The sequence below is a fragment of the Petaurus breviceps genome, unplaced genomic scaffold, assembly GCF_028583685.1.
Source record: "Petaurus breviceps papuanus isolate PSGF00001 unplaced genomic scaffold, PetGlider_PUasm1.0 175, whole genome shotgun sequence".
NCBI classification, from domain to species: domain Eukaryota; kingdom Metazoa; phylum Chordata; class Mammalia; order Diprotodontia; family Petauridae; genus Petaurus; species Petaurus breviceps.
This window is the reverse complement of record NW_027185764.1, coordinates 2,555,604-2,574,608: the sequence shown is the minus strand read 5'-3', so window position 1 is coordinate 2,574,608 and position 19,005 is coordinate 2,555,604.

The following is a 19,005-nucleotide window of genomic DNA, read 5'->3' as shown; positions in this document are numbered from 1 at the left end:
TATATATATATATATATATATATATATATATATATATATATATATACACATGTATACAAATACACACAAACACACACTTAAACTACCCTAATACTGAGAAAAGGCTCATGAGTTAGAAATATCATCTTTCCATGTAGGAATGTAAACAGTTCAACGTAAGTCCATTATGATTTCTCTTTCCTGTTTACCTTTTCATGCTTCTCTTGATTCCTGTATTTGAAAGTCAAATTGTCTATTCAGCTCTGGTCTTTTCATCAGGAATGCGTGAAAGTCATCTATTTCATTGGATGTCCATTTTTTCCTCTGAAGTATTATACTCACTTTTTCTGGGTGATTCTTGGTTTTAATCCCAGACCCTCTGACCTACAGAATATCATATGCTAAGTCCTTCAATTCCTTAATTGAGAAGCTGCTAGATATTGTGCTATCCTGATTGTGGTTCCACAGTACTTGAATTGTTTCTTTCTGGCTGCTTGCAATATTTTCTCCTTGACCTGGGAACTCTGGAATTTGGCTACAATATTCCTAGGAGTTTTCTTTTTGGTATCTTTTTCAAGAGCTGATCAGTGGATTCTCTCAATTTTTATTTTATTCTCTGGTTCTAAAATGTGAGAGCAGATTTCGTTGATAATTTCTTGAAAGATGATATCTATACTCTATTTTTGATCATGGCTTTCAGGTAGTCCAATAATTTTTAAATTATGTCTCCTGGATCTGTTTTCCAGGTCAGTGGTTTTTCCAGTGAGATATTCCACATTGTTTTCTATTTTTTCATTTTTTTGGTTCTGTTTTATATTTTCTTGATTTCTCATAAAATCATTAGCTTCTATTTGCTCCATTCTAATTTTTAAGTAACTATTTTATTCGGTGAGCTTTTGAACCTCCTTTTCCATTTGGCCAATTTTGCTTTTTAAAGCATTTTCTCCTCATTGGCTTTTTGGACATCTTTTGCCATTTGGCTTAGTCTATTTTTTAGGGTTTTATTTTCTTCAGAATATTCTGGGTCTCCTCTAGCAAGTTGTTGACTCGTTTTTCATGGTTTTCTTGGATCATTCTCATTTCTCTTCCCAGTTTTTCCTCTATTTCCCTTACTTGATTTTCAAAATCCTTTTTGAGCTCTTCCATGCCCTGTGACCAATTCATTTTTTTCTTGGAAGCTTTAGTTGTAGAAGCTTTAACTCTGTTGTCTCCTTCTGGTTGTATGTTTTGATCTTTTTTTTTTATCACCAAAGTAAGGTTCTATAAATCTGATTTTTCAAAATGATGTTTGCTCCTATTCCCAGCCAATTACTTGACTTTTGAGCTTTTTGTCAAGGTAGGACTCTGCTTTCAGAGGGGAGAGTGCTCTGTTCCAATTTTCAGGGATTTTGCACAACTGTTGTCATAGCTACTTCTAGGCACCTGTAAATCTTCAGTTCTTCTAAGGTGGTATGATCAAAGGAGAGGTGTTTACTCCTCTCCTGGCCTGTGCTCTAGTCTGTGAGTGACCTTTTCTGCCTTGGAACTATGAGGAGGACTCCCTCACCACAGACACCACAATCTCTGCCATGCCATCAATCTTCCTCACCTCTATTTGTGCTGACTCTCCCTTCCCCTTGTAATGTTCTTTTCCTTACCTTTGTATCTTAGAATCCCTGTTTGCCTTCAAGACTCAACTTAAACACCCCCTTCTGCATTATGACTTTACTAGGCCCCAGCTGCCTTCCCTTCCAAGGTTACCTTGCATCTGATTTCTATATTGTGCATATATGCACACATATGCAAATGCATATATGTATATATACACACACATGTTGGTCCTTTTAGAAACTCAAAGTGTTTAGGCTTCAAGTTCAAAGACTGTTTTAATTTTATTGTTGTATCTGCAGAGTCAAACACAGTGTTTGATTCATAATAATATATGTCACATTATAGTGTATAATAATATTAATAATAGAAATATTAGGGGCAGCTACGTGGCACAGTTAATAGAGCACCAGCCATGGAGTCAGGAGGACCTGAGTTCAAATCCAGCCTCAGACACTTAACACTTACTAGCTATATGACCTTGGGCAAATCACTTAACCCCAATTGCCCTGCTTTCCCCCTCCAAAAAAAGCAATAAGTAAATAAATAAAATAGGCACATATAAAAAGTATTATGGGGTGGCTAGGTGGTGCAGTGAATAGAGCACCAGCCCTAGAGTCAGGAGGACCTAAGTTCAAACTGGCCTCACACACTTAACACTAACTAGCTGGGTGACCTTGGGCAAGTCACTTAATCCCAATTGCTCTCCAAAAAGCAAAAAAAGAAAAATTAATGATATAATTAAATATAAAATTTATTAAAATATAATATGAAGTAATAATACAATGATATATAATAATATGTTAATAAATTCTTGCTTGATCAAAGTATACAAATAAATGTATCAGAATGAAAAATAGAGAATAGGAGAAATTAAAGAGAAGCTCATGAGAGACTGGAAGAGGAGGAGTCTTCTGAATCTTGTATGCATGGGGTGGGGTTCAGTGAAAATCTCCTGAAAAAAAGTGGCATCTAAAGATGGACTTTGAAAGGAAACAAGCTTTTAAGCAGAGAGGGATATGGAGAGAGTTTATTATAGACATGGAAGACTATGTGAGCAAATGCATTGAAGCTGGTGGTTGGAGATAGGATGGGATTGGTTCATGTTTGGAGCCCTGTTTTGGTGGAAGTTAGAATTCATGAAGAGGAGTAATATGAAGTAAGCCTAGGAAGGTAGGATGAAACCAATTTGAAAAAGGTATTTGATTTGATCTGCTGTTTCCCAGAGGGAAGAATGATAATTAATTCATGGAAGTTCCAATGAAGCCTTGATTTAAAGAAATTCTTCCCAATATTAGAGCCAGTTTCAAATAGAATGGTTACTATGGGAGCTTGTGAGTTTCTTCTCCCTGGAGGTCTTTAAGTGAAATGTTGATGGCCACTTTTTTAGTATGCTGTAGAGTGGATTTTTTGTTTAGGTGTAGGTGAGATAGATGGTATTGAGATCTCTTCTAATATAGAGGTTTTATGGCTCTATAAATTTGAGATAGGATCTTATGAGAGAGGTCAGGGCTAGAAATAATGAATTTGGGAGTTTACTGCAAAGCTGTAATGATAGAAGCCATGGGAGTTAATATGTTCACCAAGGAAAAAATGTGTAGAGAGATGGGACAAGTGATGCATTTATTTCTCAAATATTAAATCATCAGTTGGCCTTTCTGTTTTATTAGGTTCTATAAACAAAATGAAATGATAAATACAGCAGACCAGATGGCATGAAATGTCATATTTCAATAGAAAATACATATACATCGGTCTTCATATAGACCGCATTTCCCCATCCCCTCCAAACAAAATAAAAACCAATATATACATTTGTGCTTTCATATATCCATAAAAATATTTAAATGAGTATAATATCTGTTTCAAAAGTCTCTCTTAGAATATTTTATACATAACAGCAATATTGTATGATGATCAACTATGAATGACTTGACTATTTTTAGCAATACAGTGACCCAAGATAATTCTGAAGGACTTATGATGAAAAATGCTATCCATCTTCAGAGAAAGAACTGATGGAGTTTAAATGCAGATCGAAGCATATTTTTTCTTTACTTTTTTATTTTTGTGGTTTTTTTTTCTATGCTTTCTTTCACAACATGATTAACATGGAAATAAATTTTGCATGAGTGCATATGAATAATCTATGTCAAAAAGTTTTCATTTTCAATGGGGGGGGAGGAGTGGAGAGAAGGAGAGAGAAAATTAGGAACTCAAAAAAATTGAAAACAAATGTTAAAATTAATTTTTTATGTGTAATTGGGGAAAAATAAAACATTAAATAAAAAAATCCATTCTACCAAAATGAATATTATACCTAGAAAAGCATTGAAGTCAGGAGTTATAGTTTTACTAAGATACTAAGACTTGATAGTACCTACCTCCTGAAGATCATGTGAGATAATATTTGTAAAGCCCTTTGCAAGTCTCTAAGCACCATATAAATGCTAGGTATTATTATTGTTGTTATTGATGTGTTATTCTTAGGTTTCATTCTCAACTCCTCACTTTCTCTCACGATTCCTTACTTTCTCTCATTGCACATTCTCCTTACCCCGATCCAATCAGCTGTCAAATCCAGCTGTCATTTCTACCTTGGTAAAATCTCTTGTATATACTCCCTTCTTTTCTTTGACACTGCCACCACCCTAGTCCACGCCCTCATAGCCTCACATGTATACTGTTACAATATCTTGCTAGTTGGTCTTCCTACAGTCTATCATCCCCTCAGCTGTCAAATTGATTTTTCCTCTAAAGCATAAGTCTGAACATGCCACCCTCGCCCACTCAATCAACTCCAATGACTCTTGCTGCCAGGATCAAAAATAAATCTGTTTAGCTTTTAAAAAGCCCTGTAATGGGATGGGAATTTGAAGATCTTCCCTGCCCCTTGATAGGTTTAAGTGAATTTGAGGACCTTTCCTGATTTGAAAATAAACCTGCCCCCTAATGGGCTGAATGTGGTCTCGTGGAGCCTGTAGTGGGATGCTTATTTTTCAGGAATGCCCACACCTTGTTACTTTGTGACTGGACAGTAGGTCACCAGGGTTGTGATGCTCTCTGCCTCTGGTGAAGGCTATATATGCCCTGATGTGAGGTTTTGCTTTGGGGCTCACTCATGGGAAGAGATCTGTGATTTGGCCAGATGAGACTCTGGGCAGCTGTTGAGCCCCCCCCCCCCCCCCCCCCCCCCCCCCGGCCCGGTGTGAAAACCCAGGTGTTGGTGCTTTTTTCTCTGGTAACTAACTAGGTATGGATGTAATGGTCAGACAGCTGGAACCCTGTCTGTTAGTCTGCTGAATTGTGTTATTTTCTCTGTCTATATTTTTTTGTCTGCTTGTAACTTCTTTTTGTATTCTCCAAAGTTGAGTGCTAACTTTTTCCCCCTGAACCAGGTAAATGATATGTGTTTGATTAAGGTAAGATTGTTAACCCCTTTTTGAGTTGCATTCCTTGCTAGCAGCCATCCTGCATATGCTAGGGTGCTTGCTGCTATAAGCCCTCTATAACTTAGTCACTTGCTACCTTTCCACTCTTTCTACCTTGCTCCCTTCTAGGTTACCTGTGATCCAGTGACATTTCTATTCCTTCAACAAATATTCCATCTCCTCACTGGTCATTTTCACTTGCTAATTTCCATGCCTGGAACTCATGCTCCCTCCTCACATTCAATTAACTTCTCTGGTTTCCTTGAAGTGTCAGCTAAAATCCCATCTTCTGCAAGAAGCTTTTCCTAAATGTTATTGTGTTCCTTGGTTGATTATCTCCCATTTTATCTTGTAAATTTATCTTGGTTTTGTGTAATTGTTTGCATGTTGTCTCTCTCATAAGAATGTAAGCTCTTTTTTGTTTTTAAGAATGTAAGGACTGAATTTTGTCTTTCTATGTATCCCTAACACTTAACATTGCCTGGCACATAGTAGGTGCTTAATTCTTGTTAACTATGTACAAACAGGAAAGTCGAGAAGAACTTAACTATGTAGAGTCTTTTTTTTTTTTCTACATTGAGCATTGGATAACAATGGCAGGCACCTTTGGCAAACATTTTTGCCTCCTTGTTTTTTTATGCTTTGCTCAATAATTTGAGGTTCATTAAATAAAGTGATTTTCTTGGTTGCATCTATGAAGAGATAGCATATGATCTTAAAATATAGAAGTGAAACCTTATTGAAGGAGAACCTTTCAAAGCTGTGTTTTGGCCCTAATTTGGGGGGGTGGAGTCAAGATGGCAGAGTAGAAGCAGGACCTTGGAACGTCTCTGGCTTCCACCTTCCCTAATCTATGTAAAAAGGGGACTCTGAACAAATTTTGGAGCTGCAGAATCCACAAAATGACACAGAGAAGCTAAACTCCCACTGAGGATAGCCTGGCAGGCCGGCAAGAATCAGCCAGCACAGTGCTCTGGGAGCTGAGCCCAGGCCCATGTGAGCTGGAGGTTTTAGCCCCAGGGTGGGCCTGACCAGCCCCTGGCCAGGCCTGACCAGCCCCTGGCCAGAGGGATTCCAGATCGCCAGCAGCTGTGGCCGTTTCCAGATTTATCAACACATAGATGCGAAGGACAAAATGAGAGGTCAGTGCAATGTGAACTTTGGGACCAGTAGTTGGGAGTGCATCAGCTTTTGCTCCCCGGGTGAGAAGCCACTGAGGGCTGCATGCAGCTCCCACCAAGTGGCAGCTTCAGCTCCTGGCCTGCAGAGTGTAGGGGGACTAAGTGACCAGTCTGAGGGGTAATATCTCTTGCTTTAACCTGCTTGGATCTGGATTGCAGTCTAGGGTGGAGGTCCTGGGGTGTGTGACCAGCTTGCCAGAGCATGTGGAGACCTCAGAGAAGGCACTCAACTAATACCTCCAGCAGCTGAGAAAACCCCAGCGTTTGGGATGAAAGCCCCCCTGTCTGGTGGCAGAGTCCTACTGTGGCAAAAAGCCCAGGGGTCAAGTGACTGAGGGGTAACATGACCAGGCAAAGGAAACAAAGCAGACAGAAGATTCCAACATTAGACTCCTATTTTGGGGACAAAAAGAAGCATGGAGCAGGAGGAAGACAGTGAAGTCAGAACTCCTGCACCAAAAGCTTCAAAGGAAAATACGAGCTGGTTACAGGCCATAGAGGACCTTAAGAAGCAGATAAGAGAAGTGGAGAAAAATTGGGAAGAGAAATGAGAACTATGCAAGAAAAATTATGAAATGAGAGTCAACAGCCTGAGTGAAGAAAATAATACCTTAAAAAACAGACTAACTCAAATGGCAAAGGAGACTCAAAAAGGCAATGAGGAGAAGAATGCCTTAAAAAGTCGAATTTGTCAGATGGAAAAAGAATCTCAAAAGCTCAATGAGGAGAATCATTGCTTCAGAATTAGACTGGAGCCAATGGAAGCTAATGACTTTATGAGAAATCAAGATGCTGTAAAACAGATCCAAACAAATGAAAGAATAGAAGGCAATGTGAAATATCTTATGTGAAAAACCACTGACCTGGAAAATAGATCCAGGAGAGATAATTTAAAAATTATTGGACTACCTGAAAGCCATGATCAAAGAAATAACCTAGAAATCATCCTCCAAGAAATTTTCAAGGAAAATTGCCCTGATATTTTAGAACCAGAGGGCAAAATAGAGGTTGAAAGAATCCACCAGTCACCTCCTGAAAAAGATCCCAAAAAGAAAACTCTTAGGAATATTATAGCCAGGTTCCAGAATTCCCAGATCAAGGAGAGAATATTATGAGCAGCCAGGAAAAAACAATTTGAATATTGTGGAAACAAAATCAGGATAACACAGGATCTGGCAGCTTCTACACTGAGGGATTGAAGGGCTTGGAATATGATATTCCGGAGGGCAGAGGAGCTGGGATTAAAACCCATAATCATCTACCCAGAAAAACTAAGTATCATGTTTCAGGGGAAAACATGGTCATTCAGTGTAATAGAGGACTTTCAAGCATTCTTGATGAAAAAACGAGAGTTGAATAGAAAATTTCACATTCAGATACATGAAGCAAGAGAAGCTTGAGAAGGTAAACAGGGAAAAGACATCATAAGCCACTTATCAGAGTTGAACTATTAACATTCCTATATGGAAAAATGATAATTGTAACTGATGAAACTTTTCTCAGTATGAAAACAGTTGAAGGGAATATATATGTCTATATTGGAGGGTATATGGGCATATGAATACATATGTGAATGTGTGTGTGTGTATATATATATAATTTACAGGTATACATAGATAGAGGGCACAGGACCAAGTTAGTAGGAAGGGATAATACTTAAAAGGTGAAATTAAGAGGTGAGAGAGGAATACAATGAGAGGAGATGGGGAGCGACAGAATGGGGTAAACTATCTCATATAGAAGAGGCAAGGGAAAATGTTTACAATGGAGGGGAAGAATAGGAAGGCAAAAGGGAGTGGGTCAACCTTATTCTCATTGAATTTGTCTCAGGGAGCGAATGACATACACACTAAATAGGGTATCTCACCCTACAGGAGAATGGGGGCGAAGGGGATGAGAGGGGGGATGATGGAAGGGAGGGAAGGCTAGGGGGGAGGGAAGTGAGAAGCACTTACTTTTGAAAAGGGATGGGATCAAAGTAGAGAATAGAACAAGTGGGATGTGGGATATGCCCTACTGAAAAGTTGAAGGGGATATGGGATAAGATATGGGAGAGAGCAGATTGGAGGAGGGGAATATCCTGTGAGACTGCTATTTTGGGGTGGTGGGTAAGGGAAAAACGGGGAGAAAATTTTAACTCAAAATATGGTGGATATTAATGATATAAATCAGAAGTTAATATAGCATTTGAAAAATTTAAAAAAAGGGACAAGATCAAAGTAGAGAATAGAACAAGTGGGATGTGGGACAGGAGGGAGGGAAATATGGTCAGTCTTTTACAATATATCCACTATGGAAATGTTTTGCATAGCTACACATGTACAACCTATATTGAATTGCTTATCTTCCCACTAAGGGTGGGTGACAAGGGAGGAAGGGAATGAATATGGAATTCAAAGCTTTAAAATCAAATGTTTAAAAAAACATATATATATATATATATATATATATATACTATTATTAATATTGTTTTACATGTAACTGGGAAATAAGATATACAGGCACTGGGGCATAGAGATCCACCATGCTCTACTGGAAAGTTGGAGTGGGTATGGGAGAAGATATGGGAGAGAGCAGATTGGAAGAGGGGTAATGGGACTGCCATTTTGGGGTGGAGGGTAGGGGGAAAAATGGGGAGAAAATTTGTAGCTCAAAATCTTGCAGAAATTAATGATATAAACTAGAAGTTAATAAAACATTTGATAAAAAAATAAAAATAAAGAAATACAGAAAAAAAACAAACAAAACCAAAGGTGTGTTTTGAGTCAAGTCAAATGATTTTAAAATAAGCAACAAGAGATACAGTGGGATCATATATTTTCTAAATCTTTTAGTCTATTTTCCAACTTTGAAGATATTCTATAGAAACTCTGTAGAAAATAATTTTTGAAAGCCTTCCTTTTTCCTTCTCACAGTTTCACCAAAATATGTTCAATATGTGTGTAGATCATTCTCAAAAAGATTTTATAGATATGAGAATATAAGCATATTGTTTGGTAGTTTATGATGTCCTCATGATTGCCTTTTTAAAGATAGAAAAAAACATTTAATAAGCATTTACTATGTGCCAAGCACTGTGTTAATATGCTGGGAGTATAAATCCAAACACACACACACACACAAACAAATAAAAAGACAGTCCCTGCCCTCAAGGAAGTCAGAGGCTAATGCGGGGGGGACAACATATAAAAGGTAGCAAAAATTGGATGTGGGAAGGTTGGAAGCTACTGAGTTGGGGCACTGTTAAGAAGTAGGTCAGGGAGTCATGGGCTGAGCTCGATTTGGAATGAATAATAATGCTGTCTGTGATTTAAAAAAAAGGACAGTGTCTCTTCTTATATATCTTGAAGATTTATCCTTCAGTACTTTTAAAATTGTTTTGGTTTCAGGACAGATATTTTCTTTCTATATTTGCTCTAGTCTAGTCCAATTGCTTTTCCCATCTTTATCGTCTTTGGTGTCATTTCCACTAACCCATATAGCACAATAGGATTTAAGTACAGGATTTAAATATATGATAGTATTTAAATATAGTTGTTCAGTTGTCACTGATGATGAAAATAGCTTAGAATAAACATGCTGACCAATCTATTCCATTTTCATCTATTTGTTGTCCTTTCAGTTTTGCCTTATAAATACCCTAGGGATGATCTGGCTTAGTTAACTTTCTACAGACTCATTTTCCACATCACTTCTCTTTGCTGTGTGTGTGTGTGTGTGTGTGTGTGTGTGTGTATGTTACACTGTCATAATCATCTACCATCCTATTCTGGATATTTTAGAATTGAATTTATAATTACAAGTTTAGCCTTTGGCTGATTTTTTCCCTGTTTGGCAGGGGGGATAAATGTTTCTTAACCAAAGCAATTTCTGGGCCTGTTTGGTCTCACCGTTGTGGCTAGTGCTTTGGATAAGTTAAATGCACAAGCCAAACATTTATAGGAAATAAGAATAACATGGTAAAAGTAATTTTCTTTGTCCATTTTTCATATTTATTAGCTTGTTTGGATAGGTCATATTGTAGCTATTAGAAAGGATTGCTTACTTGTCTTTTCTTCAAATTTATTTTTTTATTTTTATGGCAACAGGTAAGGGACATAGATTTTATTTGGTAGTAGGGACAAGGAAATACCAATTCATCACTCCCCCTCATCTGTTGAATGCATTACCCAGTAGTAGAAGGCTCCATGGGGTAACTGTCAAGTTGTTTTGTTAGATATTTTTTTGACTTAGAATTGACTAGCACATTACCTTTAGCTATGCTGCTTTGTGGACCATATAAATTTTCTGCCCTTGATTTAGGTCTATGTAGATCATCCAAAAATATCACTGCTAATTTTATTTCCATCTTATTTTAGGAAAACTCCTTTTTGTTCCAATTCCCATTATGTTTTCTAATTGCTCAAGCCTCCATATATAGTTAGATTGAATGTTAACTGAAGTGATAAAAGCACTAAAAAAAAAACCCAAACAAACCAGAAGGATCAATAAGGATCATTATCATTCCTTATTCAACTGTTCATATAACTACAGACTTTAATTTCCCAGCCCAAGACACTGCATCTCTTCCAACCACTGAGCATGGACAAGAGGGATTGAGTATAACTGGAACTCAGTAAATCTATTTGCTTCCTCATTACAGAAGACACAGTGTCTGCAAAGTCTGGGAATCACTTTTCTTCACAGGAAACCAGCTTGATAAGCCTTCTAATCAGTGTCTGCTTGTGCTTTCCCAATCTTTTCTCCTCTTTACTCAGGTCGCCTCTCCATTTGTTGCATAGCTCTGGATTACTACCCCTGCCTCACTTGTCTTGATATCTTCACCACTCTCACTTGGGTCTGGCTCATGTCCCATTGGACACATGGGCTCACTATTTTCAAATTAATTTTTTTTCATGAGACAAAAACCCATTTTCTCCCTCCTATATCGCCGACATTGCAGGAGACAGGGGAGAGGGGAACCCTTTGTTAAACATTTATTTAGTCAAGCAAAACAAATTTCTACATTGGCCATGCCCAAAACTATGTCAATATGTATGCTGAAGTCTTCACTTCTCTGTCAAGACATGGGTAGTATGTTTAATCATTGGTTTCCTGGAATTACTTTTCATCATTGCAGTTATCAGAGTTCTTAAGTCTTGCAAAGCTGTTTGTCTTTACAATGCTGTTATTCAAATTGTTCTCCTGGTTCTGCTCACTCCACTCAGAATCAGTTAATTCAGGTCTTCCCAAGTTTCTTTGAAACCATTCTTTTCATCATTTCTTATATTCATATACCATAATTTGTTCATTCGTTCTCCAACTGATGGACAAAAAAGTTACTATATTTTTGTACATATGGATCTTTTTTATCTCTTTAGGGTATAAGCCTAATAGAGGTCATTTTCTAGGTCAAAGGATATCACAGCTTAGTAATTTACAGACATAGTTACAAACTGTTTTCAGAATGACTGAATCAATTCATAGCTTTACCTGTTGGCCTTAGTTTCCTCATATGTACAATGAGCTGGAGAAGGAAATGGCAAACCAATCCAGTATCTTTGTCAAGAAAACCCCAGATGGGTCATGAAAAGTCAGACATGACTGGAGCAAGGAAACAACAACAAATGTTAGACATGAATTTAAGTCAAGGGAGCTGGGTTTGAATTCTGGCTGACACAATCATTTGCTAACTTCTTGAGGGTAAGGTCTATACTGTGTTGTTTTTTTTTTGTCTTTGGATCATTAGCACCTAGTTCAGTATTAGCATCTAATAGTCACTTAAAGATGAATGAATGCATTCATTCAACTTCATTAAAAAAGATCTTTTATAGTTTGCAATGTCTAGAAAAATGGTATTTTTAGATAATCTAAAAGCTGTGTAATTGTTATCACATTCCCCCCTCCTTTAAAAAAAATCATTCTGTCATTTTTACTGTAGAAGTAGAGGGTAGTCACACAGGTTTGTGATTCCCTTTATGTTTTCCATCATTTTATAGCTTGCTATGGTCAAAAGATTCATCACCCAAAGCCATCCTATTGACTTACCTGTCTATGGTGGTTCTCAGACAACAAAGCATGTATTAATGAGATCTACTCAAAGGCTTTCCATCTTAGTGTACCTCCAAAGTTTATATTACCTAGCATAACTTTCAAGAAACAATAATTATCTATCTACATGCTACAATGAAACATCTGTATATTACCTTTTTTTGGAGGTGAAAGAGTTATAAAATGTATGTAAAATACATTTACAATGTAAAATGCTCTTGGCAGGTTGGACTAGTATTAACCAAAAGTCCTCTGATCTCAAAGAAAGTATGGTTCACTTATTTGTCATAAGTATTTCATATCTTGATGACTTCATGGCTTCTATATGAGCCATAAATGTTGTAAAAGTATATTCTAAATTTTCCTATAGGAAAAACAGAATTTCCTCGTCCTGAATTGGATACACTTGGAAATGGAATTTCCCAGATAATAAATTGATTTTGTGAAAAAAACCTTAATATAATGCCTCTTCTAGGCTGTTCCCTCTACTTGCACTAGATGTCTGGGGTCCCTAGATGTTGGCTGACTATGATATCTCTGGGTCCTAGGGATAAGCCTGTGTGCTAAGTTTCTAATACTGTTGTTCACCAACCTCCATCCTACTTCCCTTTAACAACCAGCCAGTTGACTCAATTTACTTTTAGTAATGGTATTTATTAAGATGGACCAGTTAGGTGGTGCAGTGAATAGAATGAAGTCAGGAAGACTCATCTTCCCGAATTAAAATCTGACCTCAGACACTTACTTGCTATGTGACCCCGGAAAAAATCACTTAACCCTGTTTGCCTCAGTTCGTCATCTATAAAGTGAGCTGGAGAAGGAAATGGCAAATCACTCTAGTATCTTTGCCAGGAAAACTCCGAAGAGCATCATAAAGAGTCAGACATGACTGGAATGACTGAACAACAGCATTTACTGAGATGGTTTAGTAAAAACAGTTGGTATAAAATATTTCCCCCGATAGCTTGGGACCTAGTTTTGCACAAATACACACAGGTGCATGAGAAATGTGGGCTCAAACTAAGAGCACAGCGACATTGAGGCAAGTGTACTGTTTTGTTTTTACAGTTCTTAGTATGTTATGGCCTGGAGCTGTTTTCTTGAGTGCATAGGCAGCATTCTTCTGTGGGGGTCATGGTCCTTGAAGCTGTCTTTTTCCTCAGGTGACTATCTTTCATCATCAATTTGTCCTTGTTACATCACGCTGCTCCAACCACCTATTTATTGGTCCAGTCTCTCTGACCATAAGTCAATATGCTGTTTCTGGCCCAATAGCTATAAAGGCATGTTCAAAAGAGAGGAGTCAAGGAAAGAGAGAAAGAGAGAGAGAGAGAGAGAGAGAGAGAGAGAGAGAGAGAGAGAGAGAGAGAGAGAGAGAGAGAGAGAGAGAGAGAGAGAGAGAGAGAGAGAGAGAGAGAGAGAGAGAGAGAGAGAGAGAGAGAGAGAGAGGGAGGGAGGGAGGGAGAGGGAGAGGGAGAAATTATCCTCTCTCTAAGAGCAATTTCCTTTCAGGGGTGTGGTTTCAATTCTGAACTTGGAATATTCAGCACATGAATTTATAGAAATCTACTACTGGACTAGCTCACCATTTGACATAATGCTAGAGGTCTGTCTGATTCCTTTAGTCAGTCACAAGACATTTCCTATGTGGTCTCATCTGCTTTTATCCAGAAGTCAAAGCCTTAAAATCCTTTCAAATTAATTAAAAGCTTATTCACATATTACTGTGGTGAGCTCTTGGAAAATTCCTTAACAACTAGTTTACTCTATTGATTCATTTCTTGATTCCTCTGAGGGGGTCTGAGTCTTCTCAGATTACAATAATTGAGGGGGGTTGGAACCCCTATCCTTACCAAAATAATGATGCCAACTCATTCATGTAGCTTAAATTTTTAGAGTTGGTAGGGAGGAGAGAGGTCAGTGGCTTGTTAATGTCCTTATAACAACCTGTAAATATTTTTATTCCTATCTAAGGCTAAACAAAATGACTTTCCTAAAGTTACAGAATTAGTACGTTTCAAAACCAGAATTTAAAGCTAAGTCTCTTGACCTAAAGATCAATCGTTTCCCCTCTTTGCCACACAGCAAGTAGATTAGCTCTATAACCACTTATCTTTCCTGGTGACTTTGGAGTAGTGAAATGTAAAGAAAATTAAACTTGAAGTCAGAAGATCTGAGTTCAAGTTCTGACCCTGCCATTTACTAGCTGTATTACTCTAGGGAAGTCTAACTTAGTTGTTCAGTTTTTTTTGGTCTAGACAAGGATGATCATTAAGGTCCCTTGCATCTCAATGATAAATGATTTATTTCTCTGTTTCTTAATGACACATTCAGCCAAATATGATGATACTTAGTTTAGGCTGTGAGATAAAGTTTGGACTGGGTCATAAGGATCTATAGGTCACCCTCTCATTTAAAAACTTATATATTTTTAATGAACAGAAATCTATTTTCTCTTCCTGCAACCCATTACAAACAAAAGCAAATCAAATCCTTCATTAACAAAGCATAGTGAAGCAAAACAAATTCCTTTATCGACTGTGTTCAAATATATATCCCATTTTGCATAATAAAAATTCTTTCTGTCAGGAGGTGGATAGCATGTTTTATCATCAATCCTCTGGAATCATGAATGATCATTGTATTGATCAGAGTTCCTACAGCCTTCAAAGTTTTCTAAGAAATGAGGAAGTGGATGGTTTCTAAGAGACATGGAAAGACTTGTATGAACTAATGCAGAATGAAGCAAGAAGAATGCAAAGAAAAATTTATACTATAACATCAAAATTATATAAATGAACAAGTTTGAAGACTTGTATAACTAATAAATGAAATAAACAGATCCAAGAGAAAAATCTATCCAATAATATTCTCCTCTTTTTACAGATGAGGAAACTGTGGATGAGAGAGGTAAATGACTTCCTCAAGGCCACACAAAGCACAGCAGATATTTAAATTGATATTCTTTGATTTCAAATCCAGTGCTCTTTCCTTTACAGTATGCTACCCCCAATATATTGAACTTTGGATTTTCCAATCCCTCATATTTTTTTTTTAGTTTCTTTGGTCTTGTTTTTTTCACTTTGCTATCACTTTTCAAGACATCTCGTTTCCTCTTTCTCCTCCCCTCACCTTCAGATCCTTTCCTTGCAACAAAGAAGTACGACTAAACAAAACAAACCAACAAATTTATAATCTCTGATAAGGGATGCCTCATCCTGGATCCATGGTCCACTTCTTCTCTAATGAGGGATAGGAAGAATGTCTTATCTCTTAGGTAGAAAGGAGTCAGCATAGAACTGAATTTTGATGTCTTTCATTATTTTCTTTCACCTTATTGGGTCCATTGTATATATGGCTCCTTTAGTTCTGCATTCTTCATTCTGCATCTGTTCAAAGACATTTTCCCAGGCTTCTCTGAATGGCTTACATTCATTGTTTCTAAGAAAAGATGTGAATTTCAAGGTGAAATAACATTTTCATATAGTTGCATACCATAATCTGTGCAGCTAATCTGTAATTGTTGGACATCCAATTCATTTCAGTTTTTTCACTATTACAAAAGTGCTATTTTTATAATATTTTTTGGTATATCTAGGTCCTTTTCCTCTTTCTTTTACCTTGTGGTGGGGTATCTGTCCAAAAGAGGTTTCTAATATTCAGATCTGCTAATAATAGTAATAAGAGATACTTTTGTATATTTTGGAAATGACAAATGTTTACCTTCATAGTGGATTTTAAGCTTATTCTCCACTTCTCTGGCATGTTAGTTAAATGTTTTCAGATTTGGTTGTAACATGTTTGGCATGAACTGAAAAGAGTCAAAGTTTATATCATTTCAACAGAGTTTGAATAGAGTTTCAAATTCTTTTCTATAATGGTTAGATCTATTCACAGTTCCACTCATTGTGTATTATGGTTATGTCTTTTGACAGCCTCTCCAACATTGATTAGTATTATCTTTTACCATCTTTGTCAACTTGTTACTTATGAGGTGAAACCTCAGAGTTTTCTTCATTTGCATTTCTCTCTTGAAAGTAATTTGTAATTATCTGAATACAGTAACTAAAATGTTTATACTCTTGGACCCAGGGATTTCACTGCTAGATACATATCCCAAGGAAGTCAGTGACAGAAAGGAAGGCTCATTACATGAGAATATTTATTGTAACACTTTTTGCAATAGTAAAGAACTAGAAAAAAAGATGTTCATCAGTTGGGAAATGGCTATACAAATTGTGGTACATGAATGTAAGGGAGTTTTACTGTGCTTTAAGAAAATGTTAAAATTATGACAAAAATAATAATATATTATGCCAGTATGTGCTAGGGAATTCACAAATATTATCTCCATTTGATCTTTATAACAACCCTTTGAAGTAGGAATTGTTATTATGCCAATTATGAAACTGAGGGAAAAAAAAAACTGAGGAAACTAAGGCAAATTCTAAGTGACTTGCCAAATAGCTAGTGAGTGGATTTGAACTCAGTTCTTCCTCACTCTGGGCACAGTGCTCTCTCCATTGTGTCACTTAGCTGCCTAGAATAACCATCATACAATATACTTCTGTATTACAAATACAGAGAAGAATCAAAGAATTTATAAGAGCAGAAGCAAAATCAAGTAAGTAGAATTAAGAAAACAACATACGCAATGACTAAAATAATGTAAATGGAAATAACAATAACAAAATTACTAAAAGGAAATTCTTCAAAATTATAATGATCTAATTTAACTCTGAAGAAGAGATATGAGAATACACTTCTCTTCCTCTTCTTTGCAGAAGTAGGCTACCTATGAATACAGTGCACTGGGTATAATGTCAGAGTTAAAAATATGTTGATTAATTGTGCAGAAGTTTTTTCCTATTCTTTATTATAAGGGATAGCTTTCTGGAGGGGTTTGTGGGGAATGATATAGTGGGAATTATAGCTGGTGTGAAAACAAAAGATATCATTTTTATATGATTGTTGATAATTTGCTTTCCTTCCTTTGCAAAAGGTTTGGTTTCATCCTTTAATCATTTATCTACTCAGGGATGACACTTTGTCTTAATTTATTTTAAATTAATTCTCTTTATATTTGGGATACCAATCAATGAATAAATTATTCAAAGAATGAAGTATTTATGTCAGGCACTGTCCTAGGTACTGAAGCCACAAGAAAAAATGAAACCCTGCTTTTCTCCAAGGACCTTACATTGTCTTTGAGGATGCAATAACATATATGCAAAATAAATACATAAATGCAAAGTAATATTTATTTTTAGATGGTAAAGTATTAGTAGATGGGGAGGATTAGGAAAGGTCTTATATATAAGTTCACATCTGAGACCTTTTTCCAAAGATATTTGATGCAATTTTTTACCTTATCTTGTCTTAATCTCATTACATAGATGCTTCTTATTATGCTTGAAGTAGAGATATACACTTTAATTTCAAGATTTGGCAAATTTCCTAGTTTCCTTACTTTATTGTCACATCATGTGTGTACAGTACAGACATATGATTGACTTATCTACATCTATAGCTATATATATACATATATACATATATATATATATATATATATTGGCAAATAACAGTGCCTTACAAATGCTTGTGCTTAGTAAGTATTGATTGGTTTAAGTTCATAACTTCTTCCACTATCTCCAAAATGTACTTTCCTCTTCAACTGTGAAAGTCCTTTCCTAGTGTGAGCCTAGGGAACCAGCTCATGTACGGGAAGAATTGATCTGGAGCCAAAATCGAAAACACTTAGCTTTCTTTTAAAGGCCAGCATTGGTGGCTTTCCCCTGGTTGATACTGACAGAGTAATCCTGGAATGCAGGCTTCCCAAAAGCCATTTGGACAAAGAAGAGGATAAGCTGATGCTTCTTCCAATACCCACCACCTGGCAGACCTTGGACTACTTGGCACAAACCTTCATAGTGGGGAATCTGAGCAGCACATTTCATCCTAGTTTATGGCAGGATTATAGGGAGGTAATTTACTCTGAAGTCCAAGATTTGTAGTCCCACCAACCAAAATGGGAAGTTCAGGGCTTTGTATCAGTCAGTAACATGGCATGGAAGCCAGGAGGTGAATTATAGAGCTAAGCTGTTTCACCAGCTGGTAAGAATTTCCAAATTCAATCCAATCAGGTAAAGGCACATTCATTAACTAAGTAAAGCCAGGAAAGCTAGAAGAGGGCTTACACAGAAATAGGAATCTATATCCAAGAGGCTCAGAGCAATTAGTAAATACCCATCTCCTTGTTTCCAGGGTCCAGCTACTGGGGAGGGTCTGTCCCCCATCTATCCCAAAAGAACCTGGGCTGAGGCAGAAGACTTGAGGGAATCCAGATGCTGTAACACCTTTTTAGAGGCTGTGAATTTTACTACTCATCTAATGCTCACTCCTACCTATGGTTAATTATCTTCCACCTCCTGTTTCCTTCACAATGGAAATTTTATACTAGGGGACATTAATATCCCAAATGATACTCTCTCAAACTCTTTAATCTCCACTTCCACAGTCTTCTGAAATACAGTGCCCTCTACTCATTTATTCCTTATTGACCACACATAGTGATGGTTACACAATATATCTCAGTATTACCCACAAGTATTGTGCTTTCTTAATTCAAAACTAGCATTCCTCTATCTGATCATAACTCCCTATTCTTTTATTTCTCCCTATGGTTCTCCCTTCCCAAACCTATCCTTTGCCCTCTTCAAGACTGCTAATCTCTCCATCCCTCAGAGCTTTCTCAGGCCATTAATCCTGCTCTCACTTTACTTTCTTCTTTTTCCAAC